Genomic DNA, 27536 nt, shown 5'->3' with positions numbered 1-27536 from the left:
ATTGCGCGTAGGTTCGCGCATGCGCAGGAGGCGGCCAGCGCGCGATAGGACTCCAGGGCTAGGAAGAGATCGCGCGAGAGTATGGAAGAGGATAGGAAGGTTGAGGCGGCCATTAGGGGTTTGCGCATGCGCGAGGGAAGCGCGCACGTGGCCCCAATGCATTAGGCAGCCCCTGGGAACTACAATTCCCAGGAGGCTTAGGGAGGCAGAGGTCAGGTGCTCCCTAGTGGCCAATAGGGCTGAAGGAAGCTCAGCCCGGGAAAAGAGATACATTTCCCGGGCTTTGCAACAGCAGTCAGGGCAGAGCAGAGGAAGGAGTAGGAAGGGTGCAGGGAGCGCGTGGCTCCTGCATCAGGTAAGGGTCCTCCCTAGATTCCCAGGCAGGCCCCAATTCCCGGGTAGAGGGCAGGGGGTATCTGAAGAGGGACGCCTTAGCTAGGGAGGTGACCCTTGAGTGTGGAAGGTCCTGGTTTGGCAGTGTCGCAGCGGAGAGTGCTGTGGGCACTGTCAAAGAGGCACGGTGTGCAAGCAGTGTGGTTGCTGCGGGATCCAGGGGCTGTGTGTGATTGCAGCTGCCTGTGAGTAGTGTCGCTGTATGTGCTGGGCACAGTGCGTGCAGTGTGTGTGAAGTGTGGATCCCTGCAGGCTGACGGTGTGTGCGGTGTGTCAGCTGCAGGTGAGTTGGGAATAGCTAGTTGTTAGTTACAGTTAGGACTGGGTAGCTGGGGGAAGGGGGGCAGGTTATTGTCCACAGGCCCTAGGAGTTTCCCTCAAGCCATCCCAGGTTGCGGTTCTTCAGGGACAGGCCCTAGGTTAGCGTTGCTGTCGCTCTAGCAGTGGTTAGTGATAGGGATAGCGGCGGTTGCTGTTCCCACGCGGTTGGTGTTGCCGTGGTCCGGTTGCAGTTCCCGTTGAGCGGTGGGACCCTCGTTGGGGTCCACCGGCAGAGTACCTGGAAAGGATCAGACGGACGTCTGACCCTTTGAGAAGAAAGTTGCGGTCCCGAGCATCGGAGTACTCGGAAGGTATCTTCAAGTATCATAAGTGCACCAACTGGGCCCTAGCTTAATATAGTGACTGCGCAGTCACCCACGACCTCCGTAGGAGTTACGAGACATTGGGTGTGGGGTGATCACAGGACACTTGGTTGGGGAACACCAGACATTGGGTTGAGGTGATGCGGGTAGAGCATCAGGTTAGGTTATGTGATGTTATGTAATGAGTTATATGTGTGTGTTAAGTAAAGTGTTAGTTATTGTTTTATCGTATACGAGTGTCATTGTATTTCTTACTCAGGGCTATCTTTCCTAACGGGGGATCCTGGGTAAGTGGAGGCGTTGCACCAAGTAAGGGTAAGGGTTTTCCCCAGGCTCCCAGCTAGCGGAGGCTCAGATCTCCTGGAGCCACACAGGTTATGCAGTACCAGTAGTCCTTTAGAGCAGGGGTGTTGCAGGTAAAGGGACCGGTTAGACCACGAGGGGCCAATGTGAGATTGGGTGGGTCGGCCGGTTCACAAAAAGGGCTACATTTGGAGGCGCTGCTGAGAGATCAGACCTGGGGTGCCCTGTACATGTTTTTCTAAATTTGTGTCCTATTTTTGTTCCGCCATGGGGAAGCCCTCAAGGCGGAGGAAGCCACGTGCTAAGTTCCCGGCCGCGCGGGAAAATGTTGCCAACAGTCATCCAGGACTGGCGGGAAAACCCGAGCCCCGCCCCCACACTGTGAGTGACTTAGTACAGAGCTCGCAACACTCCCTGGAAGAGAGTACGGGATACAGAGAGAATTGCTCGCCGTCGTATGGATCCTGGCAGACCAAGGCTGGGAGCATATCCTTTTTGTTGTGTCAATGTACGATACAAACATTGAGTCTCTGGGGTAGTATTGACCTCAAAACTTTGGCGTGCATGGTAAAAATGCGATTGGAAGACGCGAACGAGGAGGGGTACCTAGACTGTTTTTGTAACCAAGGTGACTGCTCGTCTTGTAAGTTGGCTTGGGGGCGTATATGTGGCTACTGCAGGGTACCAACCCTGCAACCCAAACTGCCGCAGCCTACCGAACGGCCAGTGGGAGGGGACACTGTTATAGAAATGGAGTGTCCTTCCCCTGAGGAAGAAATAGACTGCCAGGGGTTACACCGCAATGTGTATGTGTCCTGGCGAGCGCCAGGAATAGATGAAGTTGTGCTAGCATGTCCCTGCCTGCAAAAAGCCTGTGCCTCGGGAGCGGCCCTGTCGCAGTTACCGCTCGACTTCAAGAACATCGAGTTGGATGGAGAACTGGGTATCCAGGGTTTTATGACAAATTGTGACTGTCCTAGGGAGGCACTGGAGTGGGGGCCTCAATGTGAGTGTTGCGGGGCCTGGTTCCTACAGCCTATCCTGCCCCAGGCGGCGGAACCAGCCGATGAAGAAGAGGAGGAGCCGGACCTCTCTCCTGAAGTAAGTGATGAGTGTCCCCAGTCTGTTCTACTTCCAGAGGCCGCCGAGGACCCGTGTGTCCAGACCACTGTGGCAGACCCTCTCAAAGGGGACGTGCAAATGGAGGAGCAGGAACTTCTGATGGCGGAACCTGCGGAGGAAGAGGCGCCTGATGGTGCTACCGAGGTGGGTGAAGCCGCTCCTGAATTGTCCACTTCAGCGATGGAGGTGGTGGAGGGCCCGTGTGCCCAAGTGAACTTGCCAGACGCTGAGGCGGAGCCGCTGAAGGCGGAGCTCCAGATGGCGGAACCCCCGATGTCGGTTCCAGATCCGGTTCCCGAGCAGGAACCACCGAGACCAGAACCACAAGTCCCGGAAGGCCAGGGTAAGGTGTTTATACCCCCGCCCTTGTGCGATGAGTCCAGCGACCGACCGAGCGTGGTGATGCGCCTGCCGGCGGACCACTCCAGTGAGGTGACCGAGGCAACCACCTCAACTGATACAGACCATGATGTGGGCCCGTGCGCCCTGCAACGGCCAGTCCGGCCTATCAACGAGGTACCAGCGGTCCCAGGCTTGGGATCAGTACCTGCCGACAACGACAGGGGTAAGTTGACTGCCCCAGGGGTGTCGGGTGTGAGCTCCCCGGTGATCGTGGAGCCTGGTGACTCCAACGGTAGGGTCACCCGGGCGATGGGCTCACCCCGTCATCGCGTCCTGGTGGAGGTGTCTCCCCCAGAAGATCTCTGCGGATTGTGGAATGAACTCGACCTCATGAAGGTATCCGGTGTAGCGGACCGGAGCGACACATACTCCTGCACGAGGAGTCTCCAAGCTTGGCCTTCTCAAGACCCGGGCCTACCCGAAGAAGTGGTGCCGTCCGCGGACGAAGTCACCGTTAAAGGGATTGTTGGAGCGGACAAAGACTCTGTTGAGACCGCTCTGGTAGTTGTGGCCTCTCCCAAGTGCGCGATGGAGCGCTATGTTCACCATGTGGTGGATCGAGGAAAGAGACTGAGCCTCCCTGTCTCCCGTGAGACGAGACCGGCGGAACCGGAAAGGGTCAATACCCAGGACCCCGTACATTTTTTTTTGCGCGGGGGAGAAGGTGGGTTGGTGCAAGGGACAGGTCTTGAGTTCCAAAAGACTCAAAGGAGTCAAGGTGGGATACCCTCACCCAGTCTGTTAGGGGCACTCCAATCTGAAACTCAGCTGGCCTCGGGTATCCATGCGGGGATGTTGGGTACGAACGGGAAAATGCTTATGTATGATGTACGGTTTACTATGCATTTTTCATTGTGTAATTCTCTGTACGGTTGCTACCCAAGCGAGGACGTTGGGATTCTGCGAGGGGGAGAGTGTAGCCCCGAGGTATATTTTCCCTCCCTGACCCCCCTCCGCGAGTGCCGTGAGGCAGCGGGTGCCGCCGGAGGCTTTGACGGACCCGCCGGCACTTCGCGAGGGTGGGGGCCAGAGCAGGGAGCAGATCGGAGCTGCGGTTGCCGGGGACGCGATCGGGCCGTCGCTAGGGCCGCGATCGCGTTGCCACTGGCTCGGCGGCTTGAGGAGAGTGCGCCGCCATTACGCGTAGGTTCGCGCATGCGCAGGAGGAGGCCAGCGCGCGATAGGACTCCAGGGCTAGGAAGAGATCGCGCGAGAGTATGGAAGAGGATAGGAAGGTTGAGGCGGCCATTAGGGGTTCGCGCATGCGCGAGGGAAGCGCGCACGTGGCCCCAATGCATTAGGCAGCCCCTGGGAACTACAATTCCCAGGAGGCTTAGGGAGGCAGAGGTCAGGTGCTCCCTAGTGGCCAATAGGGCTGAAGGAAGCTCAGCCCGGGAAAAGAGATACATTTCCCGGGCTTTGCAACAGCAGTCAGGGCAGAGCAGAGGAAGGAGTAGGAAGGGTGCAGGGAGCGCGTGGCTCCTGCATCAGGTAAGGGTCCTCCCTAGATTCCCAGGCAGGCCCCAATTCCCGGGTAGAGGGCAGGGGGTATCTGAAGAGGGACGCCTTAGCTAGGGAGGTGACCCTTGAGTGTGGAAGGTGCTGGTTTGGCAGTGTCGCAGCGGAGAGTGCTGTGGGCACTGTCAAAGAGGCACGGTGTGCAAGCAGTGTGGTTGCTGCGGGATCCAGGGGCTGTGTGTGATTGCAGCTGCCTGTGAGTAGTGTCGCTGTATGTGCTGGGCACAGTGCGTGCAGTGTGTGTGAAGTGTGGATCCCTGCAGGCTGACGGTGTGTGCGGTGTGTCAGCTGCAGGTGAGTTGGGAATAGCTAGTTGTTAGTTACAGTTAGGACTGGGTAGCTGGGGAAGGGGGGCAGGTTATTGTCCACAGGCCCTAGGAGTTTCCCTCAAGCCATCCCAGGTTGCGGTTCTTCAGGGACAGGCCCTAGGTTAGCGTTGCTGTCGCTCTAGCAGTGGTTAGTGATAGGGATAGCGGCGGTTGCTGTTCCCACGCGGTTGGTGTTGCCGTGGTCCGGTTGCAGTTCCCGTTGAGCGGTGGGACCCTCGTTGGGGTCCACCGGCAGAGTACCTGGAAAGGATCAGACGGACGTCTGACCCTTTGAGAAGAAAGTTGCGGTCCCGAGCATCGGAGTGCTCGGAAGGTATCTTCAAGTATCATAAGTGCACCAACTGGGCCCTAGCTTAATATAGTGACTGCGCAGTCACCCACGACCTCCGTAGGAGTTACGAGACATTGGATGTGGGGTGATCACAGGACACTTGGTTGGGGAACACCAGACATTGGGTTGAGGTGATGCGGGTAGAGCATCAGGTTAGGTTATGTGATGTTATGTAATGAGTTATATGTGTGTGTTAAGTAAAGTGTTAGTTATTGTTTTATCGTATACGAGTGTCATTGTATTTCTTACTCAGGGCTATCTTTCCTAACGGGGGATCCTGGGTAAGTGGAGGCGCTGCACCAAGTAAGGGTAAGGGTTTTCCCCAGGCTCCCAGCTAGCGGAGGCTCAGATCTCCTGGAGCCACACAGGTTATGCAGTACCAGTAGTCCTTTAGAGCAGGGGTGTTGCAGGTAAAGGGACCGGTTAGACCACGAGGGGCCAATGTGAGATTGGGTGGGTCGGCCGGTTCACAAAAAGGGCTACATTAGCAAACATGTTTTTTGAGCCTGTGTGGTGCAAAGCCTGGGGAGCTAAGTGGTTAGAGTTGTCGTTTACATATTGTGCTTATAACAAGGGCACTGGGTATTATAATAACAATGAAAATAATAATGGTTATTAGACATGACTCCCATAGATTATGTGACTATATATAGTGGAAATGGGTTCGCAGCATCACATTGTACTATTGGGAACTGAAAATGGTTTAAACATGAAGTTATGCAATATGTATATTGTTTTAAACTTGTGTCTTGAAAATGCCATAAAGTGTCTTCTGGGCCCTGAAGGTATCTTTTGGTACAGTTTAAAAAAAATTGATACATGGTGAGTAGAGATGGGCAAAAAAATGCTTGCAGATTTAGATCCGCTATGTTTTGGATGGTTCCTTTGGTCCATGGATTTCCGTGGATCAGTCTCAAAAACGTCGATCTGCCTTTTTCGGATATTTTTTGTATCTCTGACAATCCACATGGTGGATGAATAATCCGCTGTTGGATTGTTAAAAAAAACGCACTAAGATTAAATCCTTGGTGGGAGAGAGAGAGATTAAGTAGATTTTTAACAAGATTTCGGATTCAATATGTGTCACGCTGTGCTCACCACAAACAAGACGAGACCCCGGTACTGAGATGGGAGTAGGTAAACACCAGCCACAGACACAGGGGTCACGTCCGAGTGTAGGGTAGTCTTGGTAGCTGGGTCTGGGGCAGAGAGGTCAGGATTTTTGTTATACTTGCCGAGATCAGAGTAGGAGAGGTTCGGAACGTAGAAGGCACTATAGCCAAGGTCAGGTTTGGAGAGAGCAGGATGGTCGAGGTACAATGCCATGGTCAGGGTTTTGAGAGGAGCAGAGGGTCAGAGATTGCCGAGTTCGGAATACCATAGAGACGGATGGTCCAAGAGCAAGCCGGGTTGGTACACAGAAGATCAATCTAAGCAGCAAAACAACGGAACAGGAACAAGGCAAGGAGAGAGGTAAACACAGAGTAACAAGAATCTATGCTCAGCCAAAGTGCCAGTGGCACAGCTGAGCATATATAGGAAAGGGAGCCAATCCCCAAGGGGGTGGGCAAAGCGGAGGCACAGCCTCTGCAGGAGCAGCGATAGGCTGCGGAGTATCTAAGCAGGTGAGGATGTTAAGGCTGATAGAGTTTTCTTGACACGTCGCTTGGGAGCGTCGAGCGCACATCGCGCGGCGCGACCTGGAATCTAATCCTATGTGCATGTGCGCTGAGCGGGTAGAGGGCACCGCTCCAGCGGGGGAAGCCCTGCGCGTGCACGAGTAGGTGCGCGTGAGGCAGCGCAGTTCATGAGTCCTCACAATATGGAATCTGAGTGCGGATTCTTTAAAGTCCATCGGGTTTGTATCCAATAGCGGATTCAGATGAATCTGCTCGGATTTTTTAGTACCCAATCTGCGGATGGATTTTGGAAGGAGGGATGGATTTGGTCTAAAAAAAAAAAGGAAATCCTGGGAAACAGATTTGGACTGACTCATCCATCTCTAGTGATAAGAAATGTGTAAATAACCAAAGTACTGATAATACATTTGTAAATAGAATGTGCTTTAAACGCTCTCACTTTCATTTGGGGGCGGTGGGGACATCATCTTTAATCTGAGTCACCAAACAGAGGCATTAAACTACTCTGGCTAATGATAGGCAAAGCCAATGTGTCCATCTACTGTATGTAGTGGAGCACAGGGTCATGTATCCCGGTTGTGGTTTTGCTTGTTACATTTAATAAAGTTGTGGCATCCTTTCAGGTTTTGTTTTTTTACATATGTATTAAGCTTGAGGATGGCTAAATGAGTTTCCTGCATCAAGATGTCTGTAATGAAGAACAATTCAGTGAGTCCAATATAAACTTTGTCACCCATCATATTTTCACAAGCATGTGGCCTTTAAGGTAACAAAGCATTTAATCTGTGTTGTTTTTATTTGAGGGGCATAAAACAAAACTAAAGTGGAAAGTGCTTTGATATTTAATATTTGTGAAAATAATTTATGTAAACATAACAAAAACACACTGTTGCTATGTATTTTTTTGCTAGATTACAGGTTAATATTAATTTTAAATACCAAGTTACTGTTTAAATAATGTAAAACAGCCTGTAAAATAATTAACAGATTATTAGTTTTTTTATCAGTCTTTTAAAAATGGATTGTAATAAACTATAATATTTATTTTCTACAGTAAGAAGAATGCATTCTAAGAGTGCAATGAATTCAGTAACATGTGTAGTAACCATCATATATGCTATAAACATCAGTATATCCTACTGTAGTTGTTTAGAATTTAAAAAAAAGTCTATTGTTTATTTTGATGGGAAATACAGATTTTTTTTGTCATTTATATTACAGTATAAATGGAACGTTGGTGTGAAACGCCCCAACATAAAATAGATTACACTGCAGTGACCAGATAAACATTAACAACATAATCCTTTGTAAAACAATGCTGTTAATTAACACGGAAAAATGTCTGGTCTCACATAAACTGTAATAAATTTTTTTATCATTCGTTGCTTCAAACTTATAAAGTAAAATGCATCGTTTACTACAGAGTAGTATGCAAGAAAACATGTGGTTGGTTGATGATTGTAAACGGATGAAAGGAAATTATTTGGTGGACAGAAAAGTTTCTGGTGATGCTTCTAAAGCTATTATTATTGCCCTATCACAGAGCTAACCTGTAATACTTTTTTTGATGCTGCATGAGACATTTGAAGGAAGAGAGAAAGAAATATTGGTGTTACGTTATCAATGGCATTAAATCTAGCAGTTACTATCTCCACCCAGTAGAATTTCAACATCATCTTTTAGAGTACCTGTGACAGAGCCTTATCCCCTGTCTAAAAGGGCTCAAAATAGAAAGCCTGTATCTGATTGATGCGTCAAGCAGGGAGCTTGTTAATTTCAGCTACAGATAATAAGCCAGTCTCCACCTGGCTCATCAGTCAGGTAGAGAAGCCTCCTGCTTAAACTCTCTAGCACATGTGAGGTGTGTGCTGGTCAGAGAGAGATCCCAAGGAACCAGACACTCTATTTCAGGACACAGTGGTCCCTGGAACCCGCCAGAAGGTGCACCCCACGGACACAAACCCAGACCCGGACTGATGTAAAGAGCCCCTGATAACAATTATCTCTTTGGACTTTGGGTCGGAGGCTGATGAGAGGCCTATTTTCCCAGCCCTACAGATAGGGACTGGGAAGTATGAGTTAGTACTTACAAAAGGATAGGCTGTTTATTTGTATGCAGGTATACCTGAGAGGAAAGATGGGGAAGGAGGGGGGAATGGGAAAGGTAGAACCCCGGCTCTGCAAAATATAGTACGTAGTTGTTGGGTATGGTGCTATTACCAGGATATGAATAATAGAAGTACCAAAGAAAAAGAACCCGGTTATCCAAAGCACTCAAATATCCTATATGATGTGTATAGTTGATACCTTAAAATAATTTTAATGATATGTAGCCCTGGTAAGAAATGGGGCTATAGTTCTATCCTCCTCCTGGTATAATCCCTTCTAAGGGCAGGTTGCCAGGAGTTATCATGGGTTTCCCACACTTCAAGCACTTGCCCTGAATGGTGGAGGTAGGTCACCTGACCCTGTGTCCAATCAAGAGACACAGCGGCGGTGCCTGCTGAGATCATAAAGAGCAGTGCATTTCCTATTTAGGGTGAGTCTGATAGTGTGTGTCAGTGTGACAGTTGAAGTTAGTGTTAGGGAGCAGAGGATATTGCGCTTGAGGAGCCAAAGTTTTGGGTACTGCCAGGAAAGGCTGGGAACCAGAAACTCACTAAGTTAAGTCGAGCAGATAGAGCCATAGTGGCGACATACCGGCAATATCATGGTTATGAGTTTCCATACGTAAAAGCCGATCATGCAGGAGATCGAGGACCAGAGAGATACCTGGCTCAGAGACGCAGTTCTTGAGCACTTAAGAGTTAAGTTTGGTAGCACTACCTACCTAAGGGAGGACAAAATATGTTCTGTGATGAAGGCTCGGAGTACAGGCAGGAACATATACATGCACAACATCTTGTACAGACCGGAGAATGGGCCTGTGCAACCTTTCTTTGTTAAGATTGTGGATCAAAATGGGTGGGAAGTAAAGAAGCCTGATCCCCGACATTATTATTGAAGTTAAGGGTTCTCCATGTTGGGAGTTTCCCGCTATGTATGTCGCCATCATGGGTGTTACAGTCTTGTGTACACAATATTGATTATTGACTATGTTTTGTATGTTCACAGATTGTTCACAGATTGATCACCTGCAGGGTGGTCCAGCAAATTAGGTCCAAGTGGGGACCATTGGATTTCCACCTGAGGGAGAGTGTAGCCCTGGTAAGAAATTGGGCTATACTGTAGATCTATCCTCCTCCTGGTATAATCCCTGCTAAGGGCAGGTTGCCAGTAGTTATCATGGGTTTCCCCCACTTCAAGCACTTGCCCTGAATGGTGGAGGTAGGTCACCTGACCCTGTGCCCAATCAAGAGACACAGGGGCGGTGCCTGCTGAGATCATAAAGAGCAGTGCATTTCCTATTTAGGGTGAGTCTGTCAGTGTGGCAGTTGGAGTTAGTGTTAGGGAGCAGAGGAGTTAGCAGCTCATGTGGAGAGCTGATAGCATATAGTGAGGTGGACCAAATACCTCTCACCCTGCTTAGGGGGTGAGGGAAGAGCTAGCCCCACTCTGGATGCCCTTTGGTCCAGAGTGGCGGCAGGGACCATCACGAAGGAAAACAACTGGTGGCATTGAAATCAACTGTACCTGTCTGCTGCTGCGGGAGACTAAGTAATAAAGGAGTCTGCTGTTTAAAGAGAATCTTGTGTGAGACTGGAATATCTCATCACTGGGAGGGGGATTTCTGTGGTAGGGATTCCACCCCTCATCCCTGGGGCATACTACAGATGGAGGCGCTGCACCTTTGAAGGAGAACGAAGGCATCCACCCCAGTAACCTGTTCCTGTTTTCCCCCATGTCATCGCGGGAGACTCAGGCCCTCCAGTGGCTAAGCTTGGTTGCTTAGGAAGCCTGTAGATATAAACTGCATCACTAGATGTCCAGATAGTGTATATTGTGGGGCTTAAGTTGATAGAGTATTTACAAAATATCAATGTGCTGCCCATGAGTTGCTACAATGTGGCAGTAGCAGCTCTCTCCTTAGGAGTTAAATATCCTAATATGTCAATTGACCATTGGACCTGTACTGAACTAAAAGAGTATTGGTGTGCACAGGCGCACACGGGGTTAACCTCCAACAACCATAGAGTGGGAGGTATAAAAGACACGATGGGCTAGGTACATGCCCCCTCTGTACTATCACTAGCCTTGACAAAGTGTGCAACGAGCGCAAAACGATCTTCGGCGTTAAGATTAATGTCTCAGTCCGGAAGACAATCATGAATCTGAGCAGTAAAGATGAGTTTGACACCCCGGGTCTAATATGCGTTAAAAGTGTAGTTCCATGTTTACCTTTTAAATATTGCTTTACCATACTGTACAATAAAGTGTCTATTTTCATCTCTCTACGCTGCTCACTGGTTTTTAAACTGTGGGGCACATGTATCAAGACAAAAGTTGAGAAACTCTGGGGGGGAAAAACGGCACCATATGTTTTAAAGAAAAAAGTCCTATTGAAAGCAATAGGATTTCTACAAATGAGCCAATACCCCAACATTTATGATAAGCCCCTCCTTCTTTGTGACATCAATGGACTTCAAAGTGCCTTATCTGAGAGGCTAAGGATAAGACAATGTATCTGCTGCCATAGAAGTCTGCATAGAAAACGGCTCTTTGCTTCCTGATGCAGTGCTGTCTGAATAAAGTCAGATTAAACAGCATATGTTGCCATGTGAACAACACTATCTCAGGCGTTGGGCATTTTATATAAATATATAAGTATATATAAGCAAAATAAAAAACAGGTAGGAAAAATAAATAAAAATAAGGTTGGAAATCTACTTTAAAGGGTCTCAATTAAAAAAATTTGGGGACCACCATTTATAATTCAAGTCACCTGCAAAAAGGGCTGAACCACTGTAGTGTATGGCTACTGACAGGCAAGTCATGGGTTGACATGAATGCTATAGTACTGTATATATTCATATAGTTGAACACAGGGTCATATATCCCTCTCATGGTTTTGCTTGTTACATCATAAACCAAATCAAAACACACTGTTGCCATGTGATTTTTGGCTAGATAGCAAGTAAATAATATTTTGAATTACTGTATGTTTTAAATTATGTGAAATAGCCTGTAAGCTTCCAATAAGATTAAGAAAACAAAACTTGAATTTACATTTTATCAGCCTTCTAAAATGTATGGTAATAAAATGTATTATTTATAGTCCAATATCCAAAGATTGAATGTGCATTGAATGATTCTCCACAAAAAGGAAAGGCACTTTGTCCTGGTTTAAGCTCTTATTAACCCATTTTGTATAGCCTAATTTAGTTCAATATAAAGCTTCTGTTGAGGTGTAAAATGAGTAATTTTGTTGAGAAAGTGATATAAGTTAAACCCGAACACACAAATATTATTCTTCAGCTTTGACTAATCGCCACTCAATTTACATTTTACCTCAACGTTTCCCCCCCAAATATTTAAAATTAGCACTTGACTTTGATTTCATCAACCCAACCGCAAACAGGACATGGGGCCTCATGCAGTAAGTGCCGATAAGCCGTTTTCGCCATTTTCTTGCCAATATTGCCTTTCAGCTCGAAAAGCTCGATAAGCTCGAAAAATCGGCATTTTTTTAGCCGAAAAAACTTTTCCTGCAGCCGGCTGCCGATAAGCCACTTTTCGCCACTTATCGTCCCTTTCTGAAACCGGCTGAATTCTAGTAGCCCCGATCAGCTTTTCGCTGCTGATCGGCACTCTACAATTGAGATTTTTACGGCAATCCAGCCCGCCAACTAAAGTTGGCAAGTTGGTGGAGGAGAAGCATCAGCTAGGTCGACACTTGTCCTTTTCGACAAGTCGACACTTGTCCCACTGACATTTTTCCTGCCTGGGATTTATACCGGGGGTCTACGGAGCTGATAACCATTAATACCAGCACCGGAGCCCCCCGGCATGCATGCGAGGCAGGAAAAATGCATTTAAAGGCCACTTCATGAACTTAGCGGCTAACCGCTAAGGCAATGAAGGGGTTAACATGCCGTGCCAGGTTTATTGTGGGTAGCGGGGTTGGGTGAAGGGGGTATTTGGCCCTTAGTGGTTGTTTAAGGCTTACGGGGGGGTTTGCGGGTGGACTTAACCCCTTCATGACCTTAGCGGTTAATACCGCTACGGTCATGAAGGGGTTAAGCCCTCCCGCTACCCACCCACAAGCCCTAAACAACCACCGTTGGGGCTAATACTCACTTCGGCCTCCCCCGCTACCCACAATAAAAAAAATACACACACAACAGCACCACACTAAATAAATAAATATATACATACATATATACACATAATATAATGCTAAGCCATTACAACCAACCTCACACTGATGATACCCATCAAGGTTGAAACATGTCTGTGAGTGGGTTTAGTGGCTTTGCATCTCATCCCAGCCCAGCCTCTGTCTAAGAGCTGTGTTTAAAACAGCATGCATTGGCTTGAGGATTTGCTTGTGTAATACGAGCTTGAGACAAAAGGTGGCACTGAGTGCTCATTTGCATGTCATTTCCCAGAATCCCTTGCTGCAGTGGAAGCGCTGTATGCTGGGCGATAATGGGGAAAGACAGGGTTGCAGACCTGTCTAAGACATGCAAATGAACATACAGTAATATTTACAGTTGCTTTATGCTTTACTGTGGAGGGTTTTTGTCACTTTTTTTACCCACCATAACCTTAATAATTGTGGTCTATATTACACCAACAACCCCTATACCCCCCTAACATACAGTACATATATGCATAGCAATGATACTATAGGCCGGCGGGGTCCCTCGGGTGTTACCGGTGGGCCTGCAGTACCAATTCTGTGCCCCCCCAAATTAATTTAAAAACACATACATACTTATAAAGAAATAAAACCCCCCTCCCTAACACATACAGTATAGTAATGGGCACAGGAACTATTATCCTCAAATGGATAATAGTGCATTTCCCAATTTAAAATACATAAAGAACAATAAATACATTAAATACATATTGCACTCACCCTTGTCCATCTGCCACGATGAAGGCCATCCTCATCACCGTCCATGCCCCCTCCGATGCTGCAAAACATAAACAAGAATAAAAACAGCCAATGTAATGTCCCCTAACCCCTTAATCACCATAGCGGTTATTAACTGCTACAGTCATTAAGGGGTTAACCCACCCTCACCCACCACTCGGGAGGCCTAAATACCCTCCCTCACGGACCCACACTCCGTGAGGCCTAACCACCCTCACTCACCCAATACCCAGCCGGGAGGCCTACCCACATACCCTTGGGGCCAATACCCCCTTCCCCCACCCCCAGTACCCACAATAAAAACAACACACAGCCCCACAATAAACATCATTATATTTATTAAATACATAACCCACCCCATGTGCCCCCCCATAAATACATGATTTATTATTTTACATACAGGGTTAATACCGCAGGCCCACGGGAGTCCCCGGTGGGCCTGATGGGTCACCTCACAGACCTCACAGAAGCCCAGCACCATGTTTCAAACAGGGTCTGGAGGCCTACGGGTGGTCCCCGCCAGGTGCCTTGGTCCACCAGGTGGTCTCCGCGGGTCACCGTGGGCCACAATGGGGTCCCCACGGGTAGGCCCGTGGCTGTCTGGGGGGCCCCGGGTCAGACCCACAGGTGTCTGAGGGGCCTCGGGTGGTTCCCACGGGAGTCTGGGGGCCCTCGGGTGGTCCCTATGGGTCCGCGGTGCCCCCACAGATCTGGGGCTACCGGTCCTTACCCGCAGGTGTCCCCCGTGGACCCGGCAGCCGTTTACCCGTGAGAAGCCCGAGGAGACCGCAGGTGGTCTCCATAGGTCCCCCGCAGACCTGAGGAAACAACCCTGAATGTAAAAAATAAATAAACATGTCCTATACATTAAAAACATCAACCCCCCCCCCCCAACACATAAAGTACAATAATGTGCAAAATAACTATTATCCAAATAGGGATAATAGATTATTTGCCCATTATTAAACACATTAACTAGCATAATAAATAAATAAAGTTCTACTGACCTCATCAATAAGAAGCCCACTCGCCAGCAAATTCCGTGTCCTCCGTTGCCAACAAAATACATAGCTAATACATTGCAATTACATTCTGATATCAATTAACCCCTTAATCACCTTATCGGATAATAACCGCAAAGGTAATTAAGGGGTTAAGCCACCCTGGCTCGATACCCACCCTTCACCCATTCATTTGTACAGTGGCTTGGTCCATCGCCTTGGACCCTGGCAGGCCCGATGGGCGTTGTTCTTCTCGAGATTTAATTTCGTCATCTCTTATATTCCTGGGACTAAAAATATCAAGGCTGATGCATTGTCTCGTCAGTTCGACACAGAGGAGAAGTTGCAGGACGTCCCGGAAAATATCCTTTCCCCCCGACTGTTTATCTCTGCCGCTTCTTTTGATATTTTGGATAAGATTTTGGAGTCTCAATCACAGGTCCCCGAAGGGCTAGAGGTTCCTGATGGACGTCTTTACGCAGCTCCACGTTTCCATCTTAATATTCTCGAATGGGGACACTCCTCCAGATCAGCCGGTCATCCCGGCACTAAGAAGACTACGGATCTGATCCGGCGGACTTTTTGGTGGCCCAATATGGTAAAGGACATTCAAGGTTTCACCTCCTCTTGCCCAGTCTGCGCCCAGAATAAATCAGTCCGTCAAAAGCCTTCTGGTCTACTTCAACCTCTCCCGGTCCCGGACCGTCCTTGGAGTCATATTGCCACGGACTTCATCTTGGATCTACCCCCTTCTAACGGTATGACTACAATCGTAGTGGTCATCGACAGATTCTCCAAGCAGGCTCATTTTGTTCCCCTCAAGGGCTTACCCAATTTGAGCACTCTGGCTGATATCTTTGTGAAAGAAATTTTCCGTATTCATGGCGTTCCGCTGTCCATTGTCTCGGACCGTGGTACGCAGTTTGTTTCAAAGTTCTGGCGTGCATTTTCTCAGAGGCTAGGCATTACTCTCCTTTTTTCTTTGGGTTATCACCCCCAAACTAATGGGCCGACCGAACGCATGAACCAGTCCCTCGAACAGTATTTGCGATGTTTTGCTTCCGACTCTCAGGATAATTGGGCAGAATTACTTCCTTGGGCTGAATTTGCTATTAACTCTCTCAATAATGAGTCCACTCAGGAATCACCATTTTTTGTAAACTATGGGTTTCATCCCACTCGCCTTCCTATGCATTTACCCATGTCTGGAGTACCTGCAGCAGATGTTAGGGTGACCACATTACAGGAGTCAAACGGCTTTACAGGAATCTGTCCTAAGGCAGAAGAGACAGGCAGATCGGCTTCGTCGGGAGGCTCATAAGTTTGAACCTGGAGAGTAGGTCTGGCTCTCTTTTAAAAATATCAAATTGAAGGCTCCAACCCCTAAATTGTCTCCCAGGTTCCTGGGTCCCTTCCCCATCCTGCGACAAGTTAACCCTGTGGCCTACCAACTATTTTTTGCCCCCCTCCATGAAGATTCACCCGTCTTCCATGTCTCGCTCTTAAAACCTTTCATCCAAGGCATGCAATTTTCTCATCCTTCACTTTGACCTCCTCTCGCCATTGTACCAGGACAACAGGAATTCGAAATTCAGTCCATCATTGACTCTCGCATCTCCAGGGGCAAGCTACAGTTTTTGGTTCACTGGAAAGGATACAGACGTGAGGATCATTCTTGGGTCTCGCGCTCTGATCTCCACGCTCCATCTCTACTCAAACGATTCCACCAAAAATTCCCCCACAGACCTTCGATGGATCGTTCGGAGTCCGACCCTCGAGGGGGTGGTTGTCACGCTTGTGCTTGCCACAAACCTGGGTCGGACCGCGTGGCTGAGGTAGGGTTGTATAAGCACCGACCTTAGACCGCGCAGGCTGATCTGGATTGCGCAGTTCGTAGTCGTACGTAGCAGGGTCGGGACTGGAGAAGGCAGCATCATCAGTGGACAAGCCTGGGTCAGAATTGGAGACATCAGGGTAAACGTTATTCAAGCAGCAGTTCGGCAACAGGTAGTCAGGAGTTCCCCGCTTCAGCTTAGGAGCGTGTGCACGGGAGTGGGTTCTGCACGTGCGGCGACCATGGCCCATGGTACTGGTCTCAGGATGGGATAGGCAGACCGGAGTGGGCACACCGCCAGGCAGCACTGGTAAACCAGTGCTTCAGCGCAAGAGTCCAGAGCGGGCCTGTGCAAGGAGAGACAGAGCTACAGACCTCAGGACTCATAGACTGGCCACTGCTAAGAGTAGGGCAGCAGACCACAGGAAACAGGGAGCTGAAGTCAACACTGGAGAGACCTCTGCTTCAGCACAGGAACCAGGACACGGCCTCTGCAATGGAGAATGAGCAGAAGGCCCCAGGTACCAGTAGATAGGCTCTGCTGTGGAAGAATAGCAGACCTCAGGAAACAGGGAGCTAAAGTTAACATGGAGAGTACTCCGCTTCAGCACAGGAGACAAGAACAGACCTCTGCGTGAACCAGGGAATAGAACTTTGAGAGATTAGTACACAACAAAGCCAAGCCTTAGGGCTTGCGGCAGAACACTTGTGGCAACCAGGAAGGGTTATGCTCGGCAGAGAAGGATTGTGGGGATGCAGTACTTAAAGGCCAGCGGGCCAATCCCCGTAGGAGGGTGTGAAGGCACTGCTCCAATGAGTGAGTACAAGGCTAGGTTGCAGTAATAGCTTGCACAGCTGCAGTAGATACCAGAGGGAGTGTTCCAGGACTGCACAGGTCTGTAAGGCAAGGTAAGCAGTAAACTGAGGTGTGGATTCCTTACAGTGGTACTGTAAGGTCCCACGCTGCGGGGACTCTGCTCTCGGCACCCCCTTACCTTTTTCCGCCGCTGCCCCGAACCCCCGGCGGCGTTCCTCTGCCGTCGGCGTCACCCCCGCGGCTGCTCTCCCTCTTCCCTGGACCGCACCTCCGCTCCTCCCTTTCCCCTGATAGGCCCCTGCCCACTATTTAGTTCTGTCTCCCCATTCTCCCAGTGCTCTGCATAGCTACTGTACCTTGGTGCTGTCTGCTACTGCTTGGCTCTCTTATTGTTTCAGCCCCTGTTCCTGTCCCTGGATTCTCTGCTGACCTCCCTGGATTTTGACCTTGGCTTTGGATTTCGACCACCGGACTTGACTTACGGACTCTCTACCACGCCGACTTCTATACCCCTTGGACTTGGCAAATGGACCCTCGACGACGCAGCTCTCTCATCTCCACGACCTTGGCTTACGGACACTCTACGACGCACCCATCTCTACTCCTTGACCATTGGCTTACGGACTCGACCATTCTACGCCGGATTTGGCAAGTACTGAATTACATCTACTTTTGTCCCCGGACCAGCTACGCTACTTACCACACTCCGGTCACGCCCCCGCTTGCTGTTAGGTGTGTGGTATTTGTCCGTTCCACCTCAGTACCGGGGTCTCGTCTGGTTTGCGGGCAGGCCGAGCGTTACAATGGCCAAGCTTCCCAGGTTTTTTTTAATTTGTCTAGTTGTTGTTTTAATCGAGCTGATAGGAGTTCCATCAAACAGACTTCCCTGATTCTGTGAGGACCATCTCCTCTAGTTTTTTCCATTTTGCCACTATTGAGCGACGGTCTGCCGTTAGTACGAAGGATGTTCATTTTTTGGTCTGAGGGGGGAGGCCTTCTATAGGCGTACCCAGCAGAAATGACACCGGGTCCAGTGGGACCTCCACCTCACTTATCTCCTCCACCATGGCTCGGATCATACCCCAAAAAGGGCCCAACATGGGACAGGTCCACAGTATGTGTACCAGGTCTCCCTGCTAGCCGCATCCAACTCCAACAGAGGTCTGACAAGCCAGGGAAGGCCTGGCTCAGCCTACTCGGGGTGAGGTACCAGTGGAATAAAATTTTATAGATGTTTTCCTTGATGGTGGTACTAATTGAGGTTTGGTTGCGGCATCCCAGATATCCTCCCAGTCTTCTCTATCTATTTCTATATTGAGGTCTGCAGTCCACTTAAGCATATAGCTATGGTTGACGCGTATCAGGGCGCGTGCTAGTCCCATATATATCTCAGAGATCAGACCCTTCCGATATGCTCCTACTGCACATATCTTTTCAAAATTAGAGGGGTTTTCAAACTTGGAGTTGTGGGAGATCATTGTTAAGAAGTGTCTGATCTGGAGGAAAACGAATAAGGGGAGACCTCCGGGAGCATATTTCTTTTTTTAAAATGGCAATGTACAGTAATATAACTGCGACAGGCATCATCTACTGTATGTATTATTTTTCTTTCAGTCATTTTCTTTTATGTCATCGTTGTTCTACAGATCCGTTACATCAGGCATCAGCTTATGGGATCCATGTTAAGATGGACCAGAAGCAAAAAGTGACACACTGAGTGCTCATTTGCATGGCATTACCCAGAATCCCTGATTGCAGTTGAAGAATTGTATGGTTGAGTGATTATAGGGAATTGTGATTTGTGGACCTGTGATTGTGCTTATAAGTGATATTTTTATTTGCTGGGCTATGGAGGATTTGTGGCCATTTACACTAACTATAACTTGCTTTGTGTACTTGGTCTTCAGAGTTACATTTGCATGTTGGCCCAGGTATGTCCCAGGTATGGAATGGTACAGTATGTATTAAGAAATGTGCAGCTTGCATTCCTACTGGTTAAGGTTTTACTTGTTGTTTTCTTCTGTGATGTTTTAAGTGTTTTTCACACAATTACGACACAGCAATATGTATTAATGTAACGTTCATTCTCGGTAAACATTTTATTGTCATTTGCAATCTGTTTCTTTAAAAGTCAAATGACATACTGTATGGAGTGAATCACACAAAGAAAATGGAAATGTTTTGGATGCAAATAATTCAGCTCAACCCCACTTCTTCAAACAGTTCTTAGCCCCTATTGATGCAAAAAGTACACGTAATGAAGATGTTTTTGCAGAAATCTTTCAGCATAAAAAAATGTTTGTAATGAATACAGTGATAACTTTATTCCATTCTTTTGTATGGCAAAACTCACAGATTTATAAATAGGTCCCTAAGATTAATTGATATTTTGAACAGCATGTGCAAAGTTAAATACGCCCTTAACATATATTGTCCATGAAATGTCTGTAAATATAACGTGTAACAATGTATTGTCATTAAAAGTCTGTGCCCAGGACATACTTGAAAACGAGAGGTAACTCTCAATGTATTATTTCCTGGTAAAACATTTTATAAATTAAATAAAAAATGATGTGCACAGTGTTAGTTTGTGGTTACAATTCAGAATAGCAACTACCATCTCCACGTATTGCTCATTATCATAGTTTTCATTATGGACTATGGTGAACAAAAAGAGATATAGGTGAATTAAACTAACGGATAATTGATGTTGCTACCATTGAACACAGTTGCATATATAAAATGTGATGTAGTAATGGTCAATGCATCTAAATCTGAAATCCTATTTGAATAGTCTGAGTGATATAAACCTGCTTATTCTTAATACAATATACTGTACAGCAAAGTCTGAAATACTTTGATATCGTACCTCCAGCTGTGTTGATCCCAACTGCACTGGAATGTGGTGGTTGTATTTCTGCTGCTTTTCTCTGCAGTGGAGTCAAGGAGTCTGGCTACAGTACATCTGTACACTAAACTTGTAGGTGACCATTTGTGAACATTATAATGTAATTTTATAGTTGGCAACTCATCCATAATGTTACATAATGAAAGTGCGTTTAATTTACTATGCTTGCTTGGAGATTAAGAAGCAATCGAAACTCATACATTTGAGACATACAGTATGGTTTTGCCTGTCCCCATGCAGCCTAAATGTTATTAGACAGCATGTACAGAAGTAGCAGGTGTTACTGCACCCACTGACACATGCCAGTGGGTTAAATAATGTGTCAGCTGCACCTTTCTTGCCATGGCTAATGCAGACACAATGGTGTGGGCTACCATTGGTGCATTGTGTGTGTCCTGCTGGAACGCAGCAGCGCAAGCCTTAACGCCTGCAAGATCTGTATTTAGTACATTGAAATTATAGTAACTAGCAGGACACATGTGACAGCTTTTTACGAGTATTTAGTGGTATTCTCCTTTGGAAATCAAACCAGGTTTAACAATTCCATAAAAACCAGATGCTACGTAACATACCACCAAAACAACACTATGGGGGCTATTCACTAATGTTTTCCAGCTGCAAAACTGGGCTAAAACTTTGGCAAAAATCAGCACCATATTTATCAAATAAAAGGATTCCCACTGAGAGCAATTAGAGTTTTTCTTTTTATAGATCTGGTGTAATTCTTTTGAAGTGGTTTCGTCCCAATTTTGCAGCTGGGAGACTTTAGTAAATGACCCTTCAAATGTTCTAATATTAACATTTTTGGCCCATGTAAACTCTGAAAATTGTCTAATTGAAACCGGAATGTTGGTATTAAATGCAATTAAGTGTTTTTGCAAATGGTAAAGTATTGGCATTTATTTTCATACACTACATGAACTATTGTTACATGCTGGTATTTGTGTAAACAGAATGCTGGTTAACAAAAAATGTAAATATTTTTTATTGCAAGTATAAATCACAATGAAAATGTTTACTTGCAGTATATCAACATAATATAATCATTTTAGTTTTTGTTTGTAGGCATGAGAAAGGATATGCTTAAAGTGCCAACCTTTTCAGTTCATAAGTCAATACAGACCAGTAAACAATCATGATTACTAAAACATATAGTCTTTGCAATTATTACAACATCTTGCATTTTGGATTTGTTTTTAAGAAGTTTCATTACATTCAAATAGTTCTATGTTTAAAACACGGCTGGGCTCCTGGTTAGAGTTTAAAAGGGGCGATTTCGTTTTTAACTAATTTCATTACATTGTAGGCTCTCCGGATATGAATTAGAACATGAATTATCCCATATGAAAGCATCTACATCAGATGTGTAATTAGGTTGTTACCAGGGACAAGTTCTCCTAGATCAAAGGCATTGTGCATCTGAAGTCAAGTAACAGACTATCCATCTCTCTTAACCTCTTCACAGCCAGATTGGCATGGAGGATATTGCTTTGCCTTGTGATACATTGTAGAACCCTTCATTAACAGGATAAAAAACATTCTTTTCACATTGCTACACTAAGAGCAAGTAAAAAATTACTTACTTACTGCTTTTAGTTTATTTGCAGTATAGATGACCACATAGATCAACTTAATGGAAGTGATTCCTATATATGTATTAGTAAGTCATTATGAGAATGTGTTCTTATCAAATATACATCCATAAATCAATTTGAAAAGAGTTGAGAGTGAATAATGCTGTGTTATTCCAAAGTGTTCCACCATGAGATCAGGCACTTGATATTGTGTTAACACAAGAGAAAATTTCACAGTTCGTGTCAATCCCTAGTGCGATACAGTACACGTAGTAGAGAATATATTCTATTTAAATGATTCCATTTAATCATTTACTTGATAGTTATACTACCCTGGGTCTTATAAAATTGATGATGGAATAATTAATCTAAAGGTATATAAGAGCAGATTCTATTTGGCCCTATTCTTTCCGGAGATAACTGAGAAGCAGAACATTGCTGTATGTGAGCCATTGACACTAAAGAGTTTAATATAATACTGATAATATGAGAGATTACTAAATTATTAAAGTGTGAGCTTTAAACCATTAAACTTAATTTATCAAATAAATCAATCAATAAGAAACCCATGAAATTGTATGTTAAGTACCCTTCTAAGTTGTAGGGGGTACTCAGAACCACATTGCATTAACTTTATCTCAACTATTATATATTGCTGCTGGGGTGCAAAATCTACACTCCAAATGTATTAAATCATTTGCATACTGTACAATTACATTTTAATACTAGTGTTAGTGTGAAATTATACAATGAATATGACTATGGGCCAGATGCACTAATCTCTGTTAGGCTATGTACCCTAACATTAACATAAATTAATGTTGGGTCAATCGTAATGCATATCCACTAAAAATAATAATTACATAACCTATTGGTTATGGTTTTCCAGCCATTAGTGCTAATGATATGAAAAAAGGTGTTCTCCATAAAAACACATGCACTAAAGGTTGTTCAGGTTAATGCAGGGAATTCATGTTACGTTATTTAGGACTTGCATACAGGGGGCGTTATTCCCACCCAGACCCTGAAATCTAAGTTACCGATAGGTAAAACATGCTTAATTCCAGGTCGTTTTAAATTAACGCAACACAGTAATAACTTTCTTATGGAACGGTAGTGCTAATTTAACCTGACGTTAAGCATATATTATACTTGTGAGATATACAACAGCAATTGTTTTTGCACATACATAGAATTACCTTTGTGGATATGCATTAAATTCAAGGAAAATAAAATACGTTACTAACTTAGTTAGCCTGATGTTATTTGCCCTGATTTAAGAGTTTAGTGTATCTGGACCTTATGGCCCTATTGATATGGAGGTAACTTTGTATTTATCCTGCATTTAATCAACAAGTATTTTTTGGCTAAAATTATCAGGGGGGGGAGGGGAATTCAAACTTAGGTTAAATGACCAGGATTTATTTTTTATATATCCAAATATAGCTGTAATACATTACCCCCTGAAGTTCCACCACTTGTGTTTCCAATCAGAAGAAATTGAAAATGAATATTTGCAACATTTGTATAACTCTTGTACCCCAGTTAATATTTTTTGGACAGTTATCGCTACATTTCTGTCTACTAATAAAGGTCACTGTGCTGAACATATTTTAAGCAATGCAGTATTCTGTATGGTTTCTATCATTTTCTAAATATTCTCAAGATTTTAAGCCATAGATTACTGCAAGGTTCTAACTAAGATTACTTGGTATAAAATATCTACAATGATTACATAGTGCACACTGTACTAATATTGTACCAATAATAAGATGTGCAATATGCGTGACATACCACATTTTTCCATACACTGTTATCTCTGTGTTTATTTTTTTTACAGTATTTTGGTAATGTGAATATGTTAATTATTTATATTGTTTGAATGAAAATGACACAGACAGACGTTCTCAATAGTTAAAGCTGTGTTTAAAGAGGAGGCAGGATACACAAAAAAAGGAAGAGTAGAGGCTCCACTGATTTTAAATGCAATAATTTATTGATCCAAATAAAGTGTCCAACGTTTCGGCTGTCACAGCAGCCTTTGTCAAAGAGGGGCATGTGTCTGGGCCATAAGGCTTCACTCTATATAGTCAGTGCAATAAATAACAGTCCAGGTGATTTAACTAATAGTCCAGGTGCATCCCATAATCCGTGTCAGTTGTCTTGAATCATCCCCTCATTGTAATCACATGAATAGCTGCAGGTGTCTTGAATCATCTCATTGTGTTCAAACATTTTATTCACTGTTTCAATTTACTTTGATTACACCACATTGTAGATAGTTCACATACAGTATTTGGACATGTTCCTTAACCACCTCTTATTTATACTAAAATATTACTATTACAATCAATTTTGTAAAATATTTTCTGTGGTTTCTGATATACTATTCCCACCAATGTGAGAAAATATACATATACATATATACATATATAGATATATATATATATATATATATATATATATATATATATATATATATATATATACATATATATATACACACACACACACACACACACACACACACACACACACATACACACACACACACACACACACACACACACACACACACAAAAATATAGAAATAACAGGGAATGGGGAGGGAAGGTACCCGGGTAGGTGCCTTAATCTCTCTTCGTTAAACTTTAGTCTTAATGGTATATTATCAATTTTAAACTTGTATATTCAAGTCGTCTCTTCTCTCTTTTCTGTAGGACGTTCCTTTGCCACTGAGTATATCTCTTTCAACCCCATGATAATACACCTTCTTTTCTCTAGTATACATTTTAAATTGGTGCCCATTTTTCTTCAAATTTTACACCTGGTGGATCCCCATTATATATTAAATCTCTATCAAAATCTATCAAATTATATATTTCTCTTTCTATATCCCTGATTGAAGGTGGGGACTTATCTAACCATTTGTTCATTATAACTTTTTTCGCTAGTACAAGTATAGAGTTGAGAGTCTTTGGTATTTTCTTGTTTCTTCCTTTGTATTTCGAAAGATCCCCCAAAAGGAGACTTGTTTCTTCTTTACTTACATTGATATTAAAAACCCTTTTAATATAAACTGTTACTTTGTACCAGATTGTTTCTATTTTTTGGCATTTCCACACACAGTGAATAAAATCTGCCTTCTCAAATGAACATTTCGAGCAACTGCCATTAATTGATGTATCGTATAGATGTTTTTGCCATGGCGATATATATGTTCTGTGTGTAAATTTTACAAGGCAGCTGAAGTGACACTCTTCATTCCTGCCACCATACCTATGGTTATTTGTTTTAATGATTGAAGGTCATTTAACTCTCTCTTCCATACCCATAGTGTTTTGTCCCATATTTTTTCACTGCCTTCCCTAATCAATGGTGTATATATTGTTTTAAGCATAAAAGTATTTATCTTCGGGTTTATTATTAATTTGTCTTGTTCTCAGGTATTTTGCTGCTATGTGACCTCTGTAATGCTTTAGTTGCATGTAAGCAAAAATATGATTATCTGTATGATCGTATTTATTTGATAATTTCTTCAAATGTACATAGAGTTCTTTTCCCCTCGTTCCATACATCCAAGACATTTAGTATTCTATTACCTTTCCAAATTTTAAAGTGGGGATTCTCTACTCCCGGTGAGAAATTTGGGTTACCTGAAATTGGCAGTGATTTCTGGTGAAATATGGTGATTTTTTAAAAAACATACACAGCTTTTCCATGTCTTAACCGTGTCTTCAATTATTATTATTTTTTTCAATTTTTCCGGCCACATGTGTCTTTCTGTGTGTATAATTCCTGCCAAGTCTGCTGGTTTACTCATCTCATCCTATATCTTTATATTTGAAAAATCTTTTGATTTTATTATCCAATCTTTTATATATATAAATATACATGACACATTATATAGCTTTACATTCAGGAAAGCCACTCCCCCTCTTTGCACTTTGGTAGCATAAGTTTTTGGAGAATTATTCTGTGTTTTTTATTCTTCCAAATAAAATCCGTCGTTGATTTATTAAACAGACAGATCTTTTTTTTGACCAATAATGGAATCATTTACATTTTATACATTATCTTATGAAATATTACCGATTTGATAAAAGAACATACAGGACACCTACACGCTCAAATTGAACCCCCAAAATAACCACAACATATATATAAGCATATAAGTGTCACAGAGGAGTGCTACTGAGCATGGCAATATATATTTAAAACCAGAGACAGAACATAAAACAAAGACAGAGCTCAGTGCACATCCAGTGACACTTATATGCTTATATTTATTTATAAAATATTTTACCAGGAAGTAATACATTGAGAGTTACCTCTCGTTTTCAAGTATGTCCTGGGCACAGAGTAAAACAAAATAATACATGGTTACAAATACATTTACATAAATGAACAAGGTATACATTATATACAAGACATTGCATGCACAGTTAAAGAAAATATATATTATGAGCGTATGAAACAGTTACAGACCGGATTAAAGTGTGAGACAGCCTTAGATTTGAAAGAATTTAAGCTGGTGGTGGATATGAGAGTCTCTGGTAGGTTGTTCCCGTTTTGGGGTGCACGGAAGGAGAAGGAGGAACGTCCGGATACTTTGTTGAGTCTTGGGACCATGAATAGTCTTTTGGAGTCTGATCTCAGGTGATAGGTATTGCATGTGGTAGGGGTGAGGAGCTTGTTCAGGTAGCTGGGTAGCTTGCCCAGAAAGTATTTGAGGGTGAGACAGGAAAGGTGAACTTTGCGCCTAGACTCTAGTGATGACCAATCTATTTCTTTGAGCATTTCGCAGTGATGTGTGTTGTAGTTGCATTGGAGAACAAAACGACAAATTGAATTGTAGAGGGTGTCAAGTTTGCTAAGGTGGGTTTGAGGAGCCGAGCCATATACTATGTCTCCATAGTCAATAATTGGCATTAGCATCTGCTGTGCAATACGCTTTCTGACCAGGAGACTTAGGGAGGATTTGTTCCTGTAAAGTACCCCTAGTTTGGCATAGGTCTTGGTTGTCAGGGTATCAATGTGCATCCCGAATGTTTAGAAGTGGGAGTCAAACCATAAGCCCAGGTATTTAAAACTAGTGACAGGTGTTAGGGTGGTGGTAGCGTTGGTTCTAATCAGGAGCTCAGTCACAGGAAGCTTTACAAATTTAGTCTTGGTCCCAAATACCATTGTTACCGTCTTGTCAGTGTTTAAAAACAGTTTGTTTTGGGAAATCCAGTTTTCGAGTCTCAAAGAGTCAGACTGAAGTATGTGTTGAAGGTCAGAGAGGCTATGGCTGTGTGCATACAGGATTGTGTCATCTGCATACATGTGTATTGAGGCTTTCTTACAAGCTGTGGGAAGATCATTAATGAACACTGAGAAGAGTAGGGGCCCCAGAACAGAGCCTTGCGGTACACCACAGGTGATATCCAGGGGGTTGGAGTTAGAGCCTGAGATGGACACATGTTGGGATCTTCCTGATAGGTAGGACTGAAACCAGTTTAAAGCATGTTTCCCTATTCCAGAGCTCTGGAGTTTGTGAAGCAGGATAACATGATCAACTGTGTCAAAAGCCTTTGCAAAATCTAGGAATACTGCACCAGTGAGTTGTCCCCGTTCCATTCCACACTGGATTTCATTGCAAACTTTTAGCAGGGTAGTTACGGTGGAGTGTTTGGGAC

This window comes from Ascaphus truei, chromosome 5, assembly GCF_040206685.1.
Source record: "Ascaphus truei isolate aAscTru1 chromosome 5, aAscTru1.hap1, whole genome shotgun sequence".
Taxonomy (NCBI): Eukaryota; Metazoa; Chordata; class Amphibia; order Anura; family Ascaphidae; genus Ascaphus; species Ascaphus truei.
The sequence above is the reverse complement of the archived record's forward strand: the minus strand, read 5'-3'. Positions refer to the sequence as shown.